General features: G+C 39.0%; 1 non-coding gene across 1 annotated transcript; it reads right to left on the reverse strand.

Moving 5' to 3' along the window:
- Nucleotides 1-5,881: 5,881 nt before the first annotated feature.
- Nucleotides 5,882-6,045, reverse strand: LOC114670709 (U1 spliceosomal RNA). The gene has a single exon (XR_003720403.1). It is a non-coding gene; the product is annotated as a U1 spliceosomal RNA (small nuclear RNA).
- Between the last annotated feature and the right edge of the window lie 10,437 nt (nt 6,046-16,482).

Here is a 16,482-nt window from a genome sequence, read left to right on the forward strand (position 1 = left end):
ATGTTTTATTTTTTATTTTCATGGATTCAGGGGTACATGTGCAAGTTTGTTACTTGAATGAACGTATTGCAGAGTGGTGGAATTTGGGCTTTTTTTTTTTTCTTTAAGCTATCTTCAGTGCAATCATTTTTGACAGAAATAAACATGTAGTTTCTCATAAAATTATTAAATGTATAATCAACAAGAAAAATCTATCCATCTGGCAGTTTTGCAGCTTTGATATTAAATATCTTAAATTTAAAGTGTAAGATTTAATACTAATGGGAACATTGCAGTGGTTTTTGAAATCCTTTCCCTGCATTGGAATGAATGGTATGAAGATAGGAAAGGAAAACTGGAATAAATTGCCCACATTGAGGAGAATGGTAATCTAATGAGACCACCAAGCAGAGGCAGGAACGGTCTTTCCAGCTTCACAATCAAGTTATTAAAAAGCGCAGTACAGACTTACAATCACATTTCCAAGCATCATCACTTGGAAATGCAAGCACTTGAAAGTCACCTTGTATTCTACCTCTTGTCTTTATATTCTGATTTTGGAAAAGTCCCTGGGTTTGGTGACAAGAATATTAAAGGATCTTGGGACATAGATTGTTGGCCTTATCAAAATGGTGATAGATGAACTGTATAACCTTTTGGTACTCACGTTTTTCTCAAAAATAATACATGAGCTATCTGGTCCACAGGGTTATTTTGGGTTTTAAATATGCATGCATAAATATATATATATAATAAATATATCATTTATATACAGGTGTGTGTGTATATATATATATACATACATATATATAAAGAACCTAGAGATCAGAAGATTTTATTAAAGTCCTTGGGACCTGAATTGAGTTGTCCCAAACCCTAATTGTGTTTGGCCTGGAGGAATCTTAATCCTCCCCAAGGCATCTGAAAGTTTCTGGAGATTACTCATTTTTACTTGCCTTTATTGCTGGGCTTTCTGTGTACTAATTGGCTAGTCTGGAAAGAATTGCATTAACTGAGACATGGAACTCAAGACCCCCTCAAATTTCCAGTCCCAAACCTACATATCAAACCCATAAAGATACTCAGGAGTACTTTTGCTCTGGAGTTAGTAGGAGGCACTCTTTAGGGAAAGCAGGTGAATTAGTTATAAAAAATAAAAAGACTTTTCTAGTTACATTGGTTTTAATGATCTTCAATAAATTGACCACACAACAATGGAACTATGGAAATTTCCTTAAAGTGGTCCCAAAATAAATACTTATAATACACAGACCACACTCAAATAGTGTGGTATAAATATTAAATGGCATAGTTTAGTGAAATTCTAGAAGGAAAAAACATGGAAGACTAGAGAGAATTATTCCATCTCTGTGATGGTTTGTTCATATAGCAGAGGCTAACTAGAACAGAATTGTGATGTAGCCATCCTTAAATATTCACCAGATGTTTTAAAGCAAAGGTAGGTTCAGAGCACCTGGCACAGGCTATGGACTTAACATATATGTTGCTTTTAGCCAACAGATGCCCCTCTCCTACCAGAAATTTGACTTATTAGATTCTTCTTTACTCATAAACAAAATAAAGCAAAATGCATCTGATAGATTTTATTTTGAAAATTGAACTGTCTTTAGGAGTTCTTGGAATCTTTGCTAAGGGTGTATTTTGATGATTTTGGTCATAATTTTTGGATAATGGTGCTATGGAGGATGCAAAACAAAAACTATGACTGTCTTTTAACCTGCTTCAGACCAGATCATTAGTAGTTTGAACCCATTAGTAGAAAAAGAGACTATAGGCCGGGCGCGGTGGCTCAAGCCTGTAATCCCAGCACTTTGGGAGGCCGAGACGGGCGGATCACGAGGTCAGGAGATCGAGACCATCCTGGCTAACACGGTGAAACCCCGTCTCTATTAAGAAATACAAAAAACTAGCCGGGCAAGGTGGCGGGCGCCTGTAGTCCCAGCTACTTGGGAGGCTGAGGCCGGAGAATGGCGTGAACCCAAGAGGCGGAGCTTGCAGTGAGCTGAGATCCGGCCACTGCACTCCAGCCTGGGCAACAGAGCGAGACTCCGTCTCAAAAAAAAAAAAAAAAAAAAAAAAAGAGACTATACTTTCACAACCAGGAAAAAATTCTAGGCTGAGCGTGGTGGCTCATGGCTGTAATCCCAGTACTTTGGAAGGTCAAGGAGGGCAAATCACTAGGTCAGGAGTTCAAGACCAGCCTGACCAACATGGTGAAACCCCATCTCTACTAAAAAAATAAAAATTAGCCAGGCATGGTGGCACGTGCCTGTAATCCCAGCTACTCAGGAGGCTGAGAGATGAGAATCACTTGAACCCAGGAGGTGGAGGTTGCAATGAGCCAGGATTGTGCCATTGCACTCCTGCCTGGGCAACGCAGCAAGACTCCATCTCAAAAAAAAAAAAAAAATTCTACCCGTTCACCAGAGCCTAATACATGAACAATAAAACACAGACCTTAAGGTGCAAAATTTTAGTTAGACAGGAGGAATAAGTTCAGGAAACCTATTGTACAATATGGTGACTATAATTAATCATGTTGTATCCTTTTTTTAACTTTTATTTTAAGCTCAAGGGTACATGTGCAAGTTTGTTATATAGGCAAACTCGTGTCATGGGGGTTCATTGTACAGATTATTTTATCACATAGGTATAAAGCCTAATACCCATTAGTTATGTTTCCTGATCCTCTCCCTCCTCTCACCCTCCACCCTCCAACAGGTCCCAGTGTGTGTTGTTCCCCTCTATGTGTCATGTGTTCTCTTTAGCTCCCACTTGCAAGTGAGAACATGTGACATCTGGATTTCTGTTCCTGCATTCGTTTGCTAAGGATAATGGCCTCCAGCTCCCTCCAGCAGCTCCATCCATGTTCCTGCAAAGGACATAATCTTGTTTTGTTTGTTTGTTTGTTTTTTGTTTTTGTTTTTGTTTTTGGCTGCATGTATTCCTTGGTATATATATACCACATTTCTTTGTCCTGTCTATCATTAATGGGTATTTAGGTTGATTTCATTTTTTTGCTATTGTTATGCGCATGCATGTGTCTTTATGATAGAATGATTTATATTCCTTTGGGTATATACCCAGTAATGAGATTACTGGGTCCAATGGTAGTTCTGTTTTTAGGTCTTTGAGGAATTGCCACACTGTCTTCCACAATGGTTCAACTGATTTACACTCCCACCAACGTTGTATAAGTGTTCCTTTTCCTCCACAACCTCACCAGCATCTGTTATTTAAAAATTTTGTAATCATAGCCATTCTGACTGGTGTGACATAATATCTCTTTGTGGTTTTGTCTTGCATTTCTCTAACAATCAATGATATTGAGCTTTTTTATATGCTCGTTGGCTGCATGTATGTTTTCTTTTGAAAAGTATCTATTCATGTCCTTTGTGGAAATTGCTAAATGAGTAGATTTTAAGCACTCTTGACTCATGGAAAAATGGTAATTTTGTGAGGTAATGCATCTGTTAAGTAGCTAGATTTAGTTATTCCACAATAGACACATATTTCAAAAATGATTTAAAATATATACAATTTTAATTTGTCAATTAAAATTTCAATTTATCAATTAAAATAATAAATAAATAAGCAATTGAAAAACAAAGACCTCAATTACCCAATGGCGTTAGGAACAATATATTAACAAAGATGACTTTAAGTGGCTAGATCAATAGGTATATAAGGTCCTGACCAAAAGACCAACTCATGGACTAGGTTTACCGTTTATGTGACTGAAGGAGAAACACCCTTCAAGTGTTTAGCCTCACAGGCAAACTGACATGAATTCTGAGACTCAGGATGTTATTAGCAAAGTGTGTGGCAGCTCCAAGCAAATTACTCATCTTACTATTATGCAACCCTGGAAGGGTGAGGAAGTGGGGACGGTGATGTCACCTGCATTAGCTGAGAGCTACTGCTGATGGCTGGAGCCAGAGCAGCAATCTTGGACTCTAAGATAATCTCCGGAATGGAGTTAATACAGAGCTTGCACATTACAGCTACACACCAGGTAAAAGCCAGTATTGATGATATAGTTGGGCAAATTGTGAATACCTTTAAGAGTTAAAATTTGCATAATGCCTCTCTTTCATGCTAAGCACTTTGCTCTGTTGGATGCTTTTCTAAACAGTGTGGGAGGAGACAAGGAAAATGAGGGTGGGTGTGATAGAGTCAGACAAGTCAGAGTTTAAGACCCAAATTGGTCCTTGTTAGCAATCTAGGTGTGACTTAGAGCAAGATTTTAAACTTATGGTGCCTCCACACAGTCTTTTGTGAACCCTTTTAGTATTGTGAGAATTAAATAGGATAAAACATACACAGTGCCTTGTATAGAGTAAATCTTCAGTAAAATTATCATATTATTATAAGCATAATCATATTACTGACTAGAAGACCAAGTATTTCAGCTCCACTTAGTATTATCACCCTGTCATAAGAAGCCTCATTTTGGACTGGGTTGCCATTGTGTTAGTCACTTTTATTTAAGTATATTTTTGAATTGGCTAGATCCAGACAGGCCATGGAAGGTGAATCAGTTTCAATGCAGTCCAGAGGTTTTGGTTAGGTCACGCATTAAAGCACCCAGTTATTTGGGGCTTCTTTGCCACGTCCTGGAATTTTACCTGAAAACCAGGATGATATATGGCCACAGAATGATCTAACTGCTGGCCATTGAAACGAGCAAAGAAACGCCATGAGCAGCTTCCAAAACCCATTCTATGAAAAAGGAGGAAGGCACCCTTAGTTTATTTCTCCATTTTTTTCTCTTTCTTCCTTTTCGCTGGCTGGAATGCAGTTCTGTATGGTTTTTGTTCAGGAAACACTTGCCTTGCCTGTTACTAAGTTTGCCAGAATCCTTTTCTTTGTGTGTTTCTAGACTGCAGTTGGCCAAAGAGAACTTTGTGGTGGTTTGGAGAAGCAATGTGAGGACACAGCTTCAATGCCTGAAGGTCATGGCTGTCATTTGCAGAGAGAGACAGGTGCAGAGGTGGGTTCTGGTTTACCACTGCCTCTCCCCACCTCATGTCCAGCTCTCCCTATTAACTCCTAGCCCTGTTGACCAAGAGCAACCCCAGGCTGATCACTGGATTCTTGGCTGCAAACTCACAGAGGCACTATCTGTGAAGAGGCAAGAGCTTCCATAAACTTCTCCACCAGCCCTGCTAGGGGCCCACTCTGGTTGTTAGGCATGCTTGGCTTCTAATTTCTCCTGGAACCTCTGACTTGTCCATTGATGTCAGTGCTCCAGGAGGTCTGGCTGATGACTTTCCCCTGATTCTCCAACTCCCGTTTTTGGACCCTTACTCTCTAGCACCTTCCACAATTGTGTAAAGTTGAATTCCTATAATAAACTTCTTATTCCACAGCACTCAGAGTGGTTATGCTTTCCTGATTCTGCACTTGTATTATGTTTGATTACTGCCAGACATCATTCTGAGACCATATCAGCCTAATCTTCTCCAGAATCACTTGAACTGAAATGGATTTTGATGTTAACCTCTCAGTTATTATCCGAGTTCCTTATTAAAGCATCCAAGGAAAAATGTGGCCTTCATTTTTTAAATGAAACTGATGTCAGAAGACCTATCTATCATGGCACTCAATGTTACTGTTAGAAGGTTTACATGAGAAATGCCTTGTTATTTGTTGTCAGTTTAGACTTTATTTCTTTTGAAGCATTGGTGTGCTTCTTCCTTTTTGGGAAACCCTTTTATTTCCATTTTTGCCCTCACTTCCAGGAGGCTCAGAGTCGTAAGTATTGCCTAATTATAGGAACTAGCTTACCTCTCAAAGTATTTGGTTATTCCTCTCTTTCGTGCATTTAATTAATTCTATTTTACTTATCTGAATTGCCCTTGTCTTCTTTTTTTAAAATTAGGGAAAAGTGCAAATGCAGTCTCCCATGACAACAAATGATGCAGTCGAGTTTCCCATATTTGGGGAAATTGCGGAAGTTTGTACAGCCAGAGTGCAATGGATAAGCCTCACCCTGGGAAAACCATGTTTGTGATGATGGTATTTGCCCTGACAGGTAAGTATCATGCTTGTCTTTTATTGCAACTTGTGCCAAATTAGAAATGGTTGGGTCATAATAACGGACTAGAGCCATCTGAGTTAGACATGCTACCTACATTTTCTATTTCTTTTAAATTTTATTTTACATATGAGCAAACTGAGGTTCAGTGATATTATGGGATGCTAAGTGGTCAGTGACAAGACCTGCAGGTGGATGCATTTGACCTTTGACTCGTACTTTCTTTATGTGTCAGACTGTCTCCCTGGTTGAAAGAGTCAGGTATAAACACATAGACAGTGAAATAAGCATCTCTGTCCCTCTTAACCTGATTTGAGAATGTAGACCTCAACATGTGTCCCTTTCTTGTCTATCAAAGAAGTTTGTGACTGTAAGTGAGACATGAAGCAAATGTGTTATGAAATGGAAGTTGGTGGTGAAAATAATGAAAATGAGATGGTGATGGAGACGATGGTAATGCATCATTCTTGTGCAAAGGAAGATTGTGATGATTTTCAGTCACTGTCCTCTATGCTCTCATTGTGCATTATATTTTCAAGAGATCCAGCACATAAGAACTTATAATGTAAGTTGAAGGTTTTATTACCGCATGAAATATATTCCCTAACTCCAATAATCACGTAAAATAGCTAAAATGATCTACTGAGTGCTCACTATATATCAGGCACTGCTTTAGTTCCTTACACATGTTAACTCCTTTAATACTCTAGGCCAGGCGTGGTGGCTCACACCTGTAATCCCAGAACTTTGGGAGGCCGAGGCCAGCGGATCACGAGGTCAGGAGATCAAGACCATCCTGGCTAACACAGTGAAACCCCGTCTCCACTAAAAATATAAAAAATTAGCCGGGCCTGGTGGTGGGCACCTGTAGTCCCAGCTACTCGGGAGGCTGAGGCAGGAGAATGGCTTGAACCCAGGAGGCGGAGCTTACAGTGAGCCGAGATCAGGCCACTGCACTCCAGCTTGGGTGACAGGGTGAGACTCTGTCTCAAAAACAAAAACAAAACAAAACAAACAAAATACTTGAAATGAGGCTTTGAAGTAGATACTTTTCTTATCCTCTTTTTACCTATGATAAAACTAAGGCACAAAGAGATTAGGTTGTTTTCCTTACCAAGATCACTGAGTTACTAAGTTGTAAAGCCAGAATTCAAACCCATGGAGTCTGCCACCCCCAACCCTCCCCTGAGCCTGTGCTGTTAACCATGGTATTGTGCCCTTATTAGTCCTATCTACACAACCAGAAGAAAGAGCATGCACTTCTTAAACACATTCAAATCGGAATTCCATAACTTCCCAGCTATGTGCCCTTGAGATGGTTACTTAACCTCTTTAAGCATCAGTTTTTCTGAGAGTTCTTTTAAGTCCAAGTGATACAATTCTTTGAATCAACCATTTAACTTATTTGTTGAGTGGCTATGAGCTTAGAGTTAAACTAGGTGCTGCTAATTAAAACACCTATGGGCAGAGAATTATACCACCATTCAAAGGTTTTGCTCGCAGATACGAGCATAAAGATGCTAAGAAAAGACTTGCTTAATTGAATAAAGTTTTCTGCAGCTGGCCCTCAAGCATTCCAGCTTCCTTTGAGAAGAAAAGAAAGGCTGTTATTGGAGAAACCCATCTTTTTTGCTTTTCACTTTCTCCCTGTGTCCCATTGTATCCTTTTTTAAATGGAATTTTCTTTATTGTATTTATTTGGCAAAGACAACTCCTTTGAAAATCTGCCATCTATAGTTACCTTTGCAAATCACAAATGTACCACAGGACCCTCCCTGAAACCTAGACACTAAATATTCAGTGGCCTAGTGGGTTACTAATGCATGGCAGGGCAGGAAAGTTGTCTTTTCAGATCACTACTTTGGTACCACTGCGAGAAGAGCATTCAGATGACACTGATGGACTGGAGGAGGTCCCCATATGTTAGTGTGATCTCAACCTCAGCTGGTGTCCAGATTCTTAGGTGAGAAGGAATTCAAGATTAGTCTGAAAAGAGTGAAAGTACTGAGATTTATAGCAAAGCAAAAAGTACACACTCAATAAAGGGGAACACGCACTTGAATATCAAGAGAGTGAGTCATGCTGCAAGATTTGGGGCTTGCATCTTTATGGCACTGGTGGGTGTGTGATCCAGTATGTTCACGAGCATATAATGAGGTCCTATGTGAAACCTAGGTCAAATCCAGTGCCATGTTGCGTCCAGTTGGTTTTAGCCAGCTTGGCCCACACCCTGGTTTTTTAGGGTCTTATCAGTCCCTAGCTTCTGCAGCTGTTTCAATAGTTTCCTTCTGCTAGTCATGTGAAACTGCTGCCTGGGGTTTTCTATTCTCCTGCATCTATCCTCTATTATTCCTGTCTCATTGGCTGTGAGTTGGTTGCTTGTGTTAGCATGGAAGACTGATTCCTGGAAGACAGGAGAAGCTGTGCATTGGCTCTGGGCAAGGGGAAGGCAACAGTTTCAACAGACAGATTGTGACTGTTCTTTTTTCTGTCATCTCTGAGTTTGATAGTAATAAAGCACACTACATGCATCACCCACTCGGATCACAGTCTCAGGTTGCTGAACAATCTTTGGGATTTATAAAGGCAACACACACATCCAATGAAGAGAAGCCATAGAACAAATAACACAATTCTTTCTGGTGACAGAATTCTGTCTCAATCTGTGTAATCACCAAAGTTTTTCAGATCAAGGGAGGAAAAATGAAAAAGAAAGGCTTAAACAAATATGCAATCTGAGGCTTCTGCGTTCATGATCAGTGGGCACAAACTGAACAGCAGAAAGTTTGCATTGAGGCAGAGCATCCTTCAGCATGGCTTAAATCAAGGCCGAATGCTTTTCCTTTAAATAACGATTCATTTTTTCAATATTATGATTTCCATCCTTCTATTTTTCCAGTAGTGGAAACTCCTCTCCACTATGTGGGTGGAATCCTCATAATGGAATCTGAAAATCGAGGAAAGTCAACTTTAGGTCCCTTCTTCCCCTTAAAGCTTCTTCTCTCCCATCCACATCTCCCCTGCCTTTGCATGAGGTTTAGCATGGACCACGTGGTGGTCTGGGTGGATTGACACTTCCATTGGATGCTGTAGGAGGAAGAAAAAGGATCTAGTAATGCCTTCAGAGGAGATCAAATCCAGAAGCTGGGGTTAATTGGCAGGTGGAAAAGCAAGTGCTTTAATCGAATGTGGGGTAGAATTTAAAGGGAGGCAGAGGAGAGTGTGGGTTGCCTGGCTTGAGGGATAGGCGAAAGCAAAACCAGTGATTTGTAAATTTTGTAATTGCTTGACAAATGATTGTAGAATTGGATTGAGATCCTAAACTTCACTTTTCTCATTAGAATACAAAAGCGACTAACTAGGGGGCATAAGGGACTTATGGTTTACTTTCCATAGTGACAGAGGGACCTTCTCTCTAGAACCATTTAGGTCTGCTGGACACCTTCCAATTAGAATTGCTCTCTAATCTACAGGAAACTGATAGCATGCAAACCACTCTTATCTTGAGTTTTGGTTAAAGATTGGTAACAGAAGCTGCTTTGGAGATGAACATAGACTAACAACGAAGACCTATTAAGCATCTTTGTTATATTATTTTTCTCATTTAATCCTTACAACTGTATGCATTGGTCATTATTATCTCATTTGTTGGTGAGAAAACAGCCTTGGTAAACTTTAACAGCAGCAGACTATAACTCAAAACAAGGTCTCCAGATCTGCAAACTCTTACATGTTTTGCCTTAAAGCCCCGATTTCTGTAAGGTGTAGTCAGCAATACACACATGGGAAAAGTGAAGGATGAGGCTCATTACATCCTCTGGATAAATAAACTGACCACAAGTCAGTTTTTCATTAACAAATGTTTATTTACAGTTCTGTAGTGTATCCCTTTCTGCATGGGGGAAGCACTCAGAAGGACATCAGCCATGGCCTGTCCATAACCCTGGGAGCTCAATATTTAGTTGGCAGGACCAAGTTTGGATACATGACAAGGTAATCATTGGCTGACATTTGAAAGTGCTGTAGATTAAGTCAGTGCAGAGAGGACATTGTTCTTGCAATCATGAATCACACCTTTGCAAATCACTAATGTACCACAAGACTCTCCCTGAAACCTAGACACTGAATATTCAGTGGCCTAGTGGGTTATGAATGCATGGTAGGGCAGGGAGGGCTTCCTGAGGGAGGGAAACCTTGATATGAGCCAGGAAGGGAAAAAGGCCCCAGACGTGAGAAGATTGATGCAGGGAATATCAATGCAGGGGTAATGATAAGATGCCCAAGGAGATGTCTCAGTTAAAACTGAGGTGTCAGTGAATGAAAAAGAGGGTGATCAGGCTGGAAATGGATTTTTGACAAGAATATGAAGGGGCTCTAAGTGCCAAGGGGAGAAAGTTGGCCTTTATCCTGTACACTACATTTTCTTGCTCACATATTTTATCAGTAAAATACTTTGACTTGTGCCTACGGTGTATGCATATGATATATACATAGTAACACATTACATATATTATGAAACATAACCCAAAATAATAGTTGAAAGTAACAAATTAAGATGAAATAGTTTTAAATGTCTTGAAAATCAAGGTGACTAGCACATACTTCAGCTAAGGCTCATTGTTATGAAATAAAGGATTTAAATCCATATATCAAATAGTCTTGTATTTGAACCTTTTTTTCTTTTTTAAAAATAATTTTAATGCTATGCTATTGATTTGAAAGTGCAACACTGTTTTTATCCTTTAGGGGCTTACTCCTAACATATTAAGACCCACTAAACTGATTTGTCTCTGTCAATGTGTGAAGCTTGTCAATAACTGTGTCATTGCTCTGGAGGAAAAAAGAAGAATCGTCATTTCTTGTTTTGTTCCTCACTTTACCTCCAGCCGCATTGGGATTATTTGGAATTTTGATAGAATATTCTTATAGATATACTGGTTTATTACCTTTTAGTTAGAAATAAACATTGTACACTCTTTCTTTCCATAGACCATTGCCTTCTGTTGGACTAATTTGTCTCTTCTGGAGAATGTCTCCGCAAAGTGCTTTTGTTGTGTGCTATTCTTCCTGAGACCTCATGGAACTGAGAATATTGTTATTTTGTTTTGCAATTAAATTTTAGTTTTATTGGATATAAGCTTCTAGGTTTTAAGTTTCAAAATGATATTTCATCTTCTTACTAGATTTTTAGGCAAAATTTTTTTTTTTTTTTTTTTTTTTTTTTTGAGACGGAGTCTCGCTCTGCCGCCCAGGCTGGAGTGCAGTGGCCGGATCTCAGCTCACTGCAGGCTCCGCCTCCCGTGTTCACGCAATTCTCCTGCCTCAGCCTCCCCAGTAGCTGGGACTACAGGCGCCCGCCACCTCGCCCGGCTAGTTTTTTGTATTTTTTAGTAGAGACGGGGTTTCACCGTGTCAGCCAGGATGGTCTCGATCTCCTGACCTCGTGATCCGCCCGCCTCGGCCTCCCAAAGTGCTGGGATTACAGGCTTGAGCCACCGCGCCCGGCCTAGGCAAAATTTTTCTAGGATACAAAACTTGCGCTCATATTTACTAAATTACTTGTATTTTAAAAATGGCCTTAGAAAATCAGTTGTTTCTCGATAATTGAGGGAAGTTATCTACAATATGCCTTGCTGAAGTCTTTCAGCATCCTAAGATACTCTTGAACAGTCTAAGACAATTTTCACTTTTCAATATTCTTCTTATTTCTATTCTCTTTGAATAAAAAAGACTTAAAATTATATTACCTATGAGAATAGTGTTTTCAGTTCTGATATACCTACGACTGAACAGATCACTAAAATAAAACAAATAGCCCACAGCGCTTAAGCACAAAGTAGAAACTCCTGAGATGTAATTTATCTACTGGTTTTTGCAGTCATCACCAAATGCATCTGAAATATCACTGGATATAAAGAACTCAACTAAGTTATTTTTGAAAAACATGTTATGATTTTAGTACTGTTGCTGTTACAAGTAGCTTCACAAATATCTGTTAGCCCAATTACATGTCTGTGCATTTGTAAATTACAGTGGAATTTGTTAATTGAAGTAGCTTGTGATGTTGAAGAATTTTTTTTTTTTATTTTGAGATATGGGAAAATAACATAATTGTAAATGTTACCCTATTTATCTCTTTGTTTGTAAGAAGTAACATATCAGATCCCCAAATCCAATAAATGATAGATCTTGATTTACATAGTAAGATCTCACCTATCATGTCTTAGTTAAAAAGGTTTTTGTTCTGTTTTGTTTCTTGGCCATTATATCCTGTCTAATGCCTGGATGTAGCTCATTGCACATTGAGATTTATACCACTCATTACTGTTTAGTTGTATATGTCATGAAGGATGCAACTATTTCTTATGTAACTTTTGAAGTGTAACTCTTCACACACACACACACACACTCACACACACCCCCCAAAATCTTCTCAGCTCTGAAACAAAAGTTTGTTTTGTTTGTAAAAATGTCCTAAATTTTTGCAGGAAAAATGTAGCTTTTTCCTTTTTTTTTTCTGCTTACAATAGACATGCTTTATTTTTTAATGGAAACATATAGCTCTTAATAAAGTAAGCCAGTTTTGATAAACGTGTGGATATTTTAGTACAGACTCTTAGAAGCAGATCAAAAGAGAAGGATTCACATGTGATTTATGAATGAGTGCTCCCAGAAACTCTGATAAGGGAGTGGACAAGGAAAGGACAGAAGTAAAACAATTGTGTGATTTCAGGAAAAAATCCTCACTTCAGCCTGGTCCTGCAGGAGTGTGAATGACATCCTAGAATTTGCCTCTTAGGGAGCCGTCATTGGTTAAGGACCAAATCACGGGAGTACAAACCCCTAGGTTCCCTGTATAAGCAAAGCAGCTCTAATACCCTTGGGGCAGTCACTGTAAGTATCACCACTGCAGCTTTTAGAAGTAAAAGGACACAAAAGCTGGGAAGTGGCACATAGAAATGATTAAAACGGATTCCTGAGGGCTCTGGGCAGAGAGCACCGACATTGTCTACTTCACCATTCCTCAGCATTCTTGTTTCCAACTTCTATACCTTTGTATTTCTTCTCAGAATGCACACTGAAGTTCTAATTCCTTCTGAATTCTGGACCTCAGTTCTGGATCAAGATGTGAATTCTCTTACGCACTTCTGTAATGAAACTTTTATTTTTATTTCCTGCCTACTGTCCATTACGATAAAGCTGTGGTTCAGGTAAATCAGGTATTTTTTTCATCTAAAATTCACAAATGAGAAAGACTCTGCATGAGACACTGAGCGATTCACTCAGGTTTCTATAGCTTAACTAGTGGCAACTCCAGTCTGATTCCCCATCATTGTTCATCCCACTGACTGTAGCATTCTCTACATAACTTTATGAACTAAGCAAGGATTGGAGAAATCTTTGTTGTCAGTTCATGAAACTGTCCCGAATTCTCCATTAAGCAAGGGTGGGCTCCTTGCTTGATGACTACCTTGTATAACTGAATGAGTTTTTTTCTACCACTCCTTTGGGCTACATATTTGTTAAGCATTTCATTGCCAATTAGCATCCTCTGTGAGAGATGGAAGAGAACCACACAACATAAAAATATTTTGTCTAGAAGTAAATCTGAAACTAACTACAGACAGTCCCTGACTTATGATAGTTGAATTTACTATTTTTTGACTTTACAATGGTGAGAAAGTGATATGCCTTCAGCAGAAATCATACTTCAAGTACTCATTCAACAATTCTGCTTTTACTTTCAGCACAGTGTTCAATAAACTACATGAGATATATGATACTTTATTATAAAATAGGCTTTGCATTCAATGATTTTGCTCAACTATAGGCTAATATAAGTGTTCTGAAAATGTTTAAGGCTAGTTAAGCTATGATGTTTGGTAGGTTAGGTGTATTAAATGCATTTTCAACTTGAGATGGATTTATCTGGCTATAACCCCATCATAAGTCATGGAGCATCTATAGTCAAATTAAGTCTTCACTTGTAACATTTGTTTTTTCCTGCCACTTCTCTGTTTTATTAGCACATATTAAGAGTTTATTCTCTGAGTATTAACTATTTTTATGAAAACACACACATACGCACACACATCAGATTTTTCCACATCCCATACTCGGTGTGGGTGTAGTCCTTGTATTTTCTCTGTGATGAAACAAGAAGAAACCCTAATTAAATATCTAGAGATCTACTGCATTGCCTTTAAACCCATAACCATGACTGTCACTAAATTTCCCAAGGTTTTGGTTTCTTATTTGATAAAATAACTAGAGTAGGAAGTTGGGCAAGATTCTTAGTTAAGTTTTTCCTGGATTTAAAAACTATTGCCCAGTTCTTCCAGGATCACTTGAAAACTTAGCCAATTATCTATGCATTTTTTTCTATATCTTGTCTTTGAGATGCTCAGATTCCAGGCAGCTAACTCCTCCTGAGAGCATCCTTTAGTGTAGCTTGTGGTAGTTTTGGCAATAGTCTCAAGGAGGGGCTACAAAGGACTAGAAATTCTATTCCATGACTGTACCATTACTAGGTAACTTCTTGTGGTATAGCTTCTTCCACCAAGATTCCACGTTATCGTGGTGTTATCACATGAAGAAGGACTAAAATGTCACTTAAAAATATGCATCACACTCTAAAATATCAACTTCATCCTCAGGCTCTTCCTAATTCAGGTGTGGATCTTGTATATTGTGTCACGAGACATCAATACATTTGCCATGCCAAATTCAGTTCATCAATCTCATCTAACCAGAGCATAAGCGGAAAAAAAAAAAGAATAACTTAACTGAAAAAAATAATGAATCTAAAATGATGTTTTAAAAGAGAAAAATCAAATCAATTTGGTGTTGCTTTAATTTTTGATGATTTACAGTGGGAGTTCTAACACCCAGCAGGTACCATTTGACATTTTCATCTCCAGTGCTGTGAAGAGATTAGCACTTACTGGTATTGATTTAAACTAGGATTTATACCAGGGCTGTCATTTTTATGGAAAGCACAATAAAAGAGATTAGAAAGAAATTGCCAGGCGGCCCGGGTCTAATCAATTGTAGAATGCTTTCACTGGGAATTTGCAATTTTACCAAGCAGAAAGTTAACACGCACAGGATAAGCAGTAGGAAGCGAAATTCACATCAGGCCTTAAGAATCGTGGCCAGGCCAAAACCAAACCACATCACACAATTGGTAGTATCACTCTGCTAACTTTCCATGAAATTTCCAAGGCAAAATATCTGTGAAAGACAGCATTTTAGTGCCCACTGAAACAGAACAAACCCCTGCTGAAGGACCGAAGGGGTTTATGAACTAAGTCAGAACACGAAAGGTGAGATTTTCTTAAGGCTACAGTCAAGTTGACTCAACTAGGGTATATAACTTTTATTTGGTTTTGATTGAGAGGGAGGAGTTACTCTATGATTGATTGGAGGTCAAGAAGTCTGATGTCAGAGAACTCAAAGTTCACTACTCGAATTGATCTCAAAGCCCAGAAAAGACAGATGGTGGAGAGAAAAGTAATGTGAGGAGCATTTATTGCTAAATTCAGAATCAGAGCTCACATAGCAACTGGCAGTTGACACATGAACATTGAGATAAAAGTATCAAAAGAGATGTCAGTCAACATTTTTGACATCCTAGCAACGATGTACCAGACCAACCTGAGGTAATCTGCTTTACTTGAAAAATTAACCAGAAAGAAGATTCTATTTACTATTGCATTAAATTAGTTACAAGTTAAACACATACCCTGTGCCAGTTATTGTGCGAAGGGCCTAAGACAGAAAAACGGAAAATCTGGGAATTGCACATCAAAATGCCCACAACCTACAGGGTGAAAAGTTGGAAATGAAGGTGGCTCATTGCAGGACACAGTGATAATTGTGATAATGGTTTTATGGCATAGGGGAAAGAGACAGCTCTGATGAGAAAGTAGTTCAGTCTTTTGGGAAGAGCAGAGAGAATGGAATCAAGGATGGCTTCTAAGAGGAGCTCAAATAAGAGTAGAGTTTTGAAGAATAAATGGAAAGACAAGGGAACGAAGAGCATTCCGGGTGGAGGGAACAGATGTGTGAAGGCACAGAATCATGACTGTATGTAGGACATGAGTTGGGAGAGGGGTCCAGAGTCTAGACCTTATTCCACAGGCCAGGGAAAACTCTGGCTGGCTTTAAGTGTGTGTATGTGTGGTGTGTGCATGGGCCATGTAGGGAGAACGACCTGATCAGAAACATGTCTTAGAATGACCACCTGTTACCATCCTAGTCCTCACACCCTGGACCCATGTGATCCTCTTTTTCCTGGTCTTTTTGCTTTCAATCTTGCCTCCAGAGGGTGATGCTCTAAAAATGTCACCCTTCTGCGCAAACCTGTCAATGGCTCCTCATGGAACCCAGAAAAGGCCTGTTACATAGAACCACATCTCCTAGTACTCAACAAGGATTCT

The sequence above is a fragment of the Macaca mulatta genome, chromosome 10 (assembly GCF_049350105.2).
Source record: "Macaca mulatta isolate MMU2019108-1 chromosome 10, T2T-MMU8v2.0, whole genome shotgun sequence".
Classification (NCBI taxonomy): domain Eukaryota; kingdom Metazoa; phylum Chordata; class Mammalia; order Primates; family Cercopithecidae; genus Macaca; species Macaca mulatta.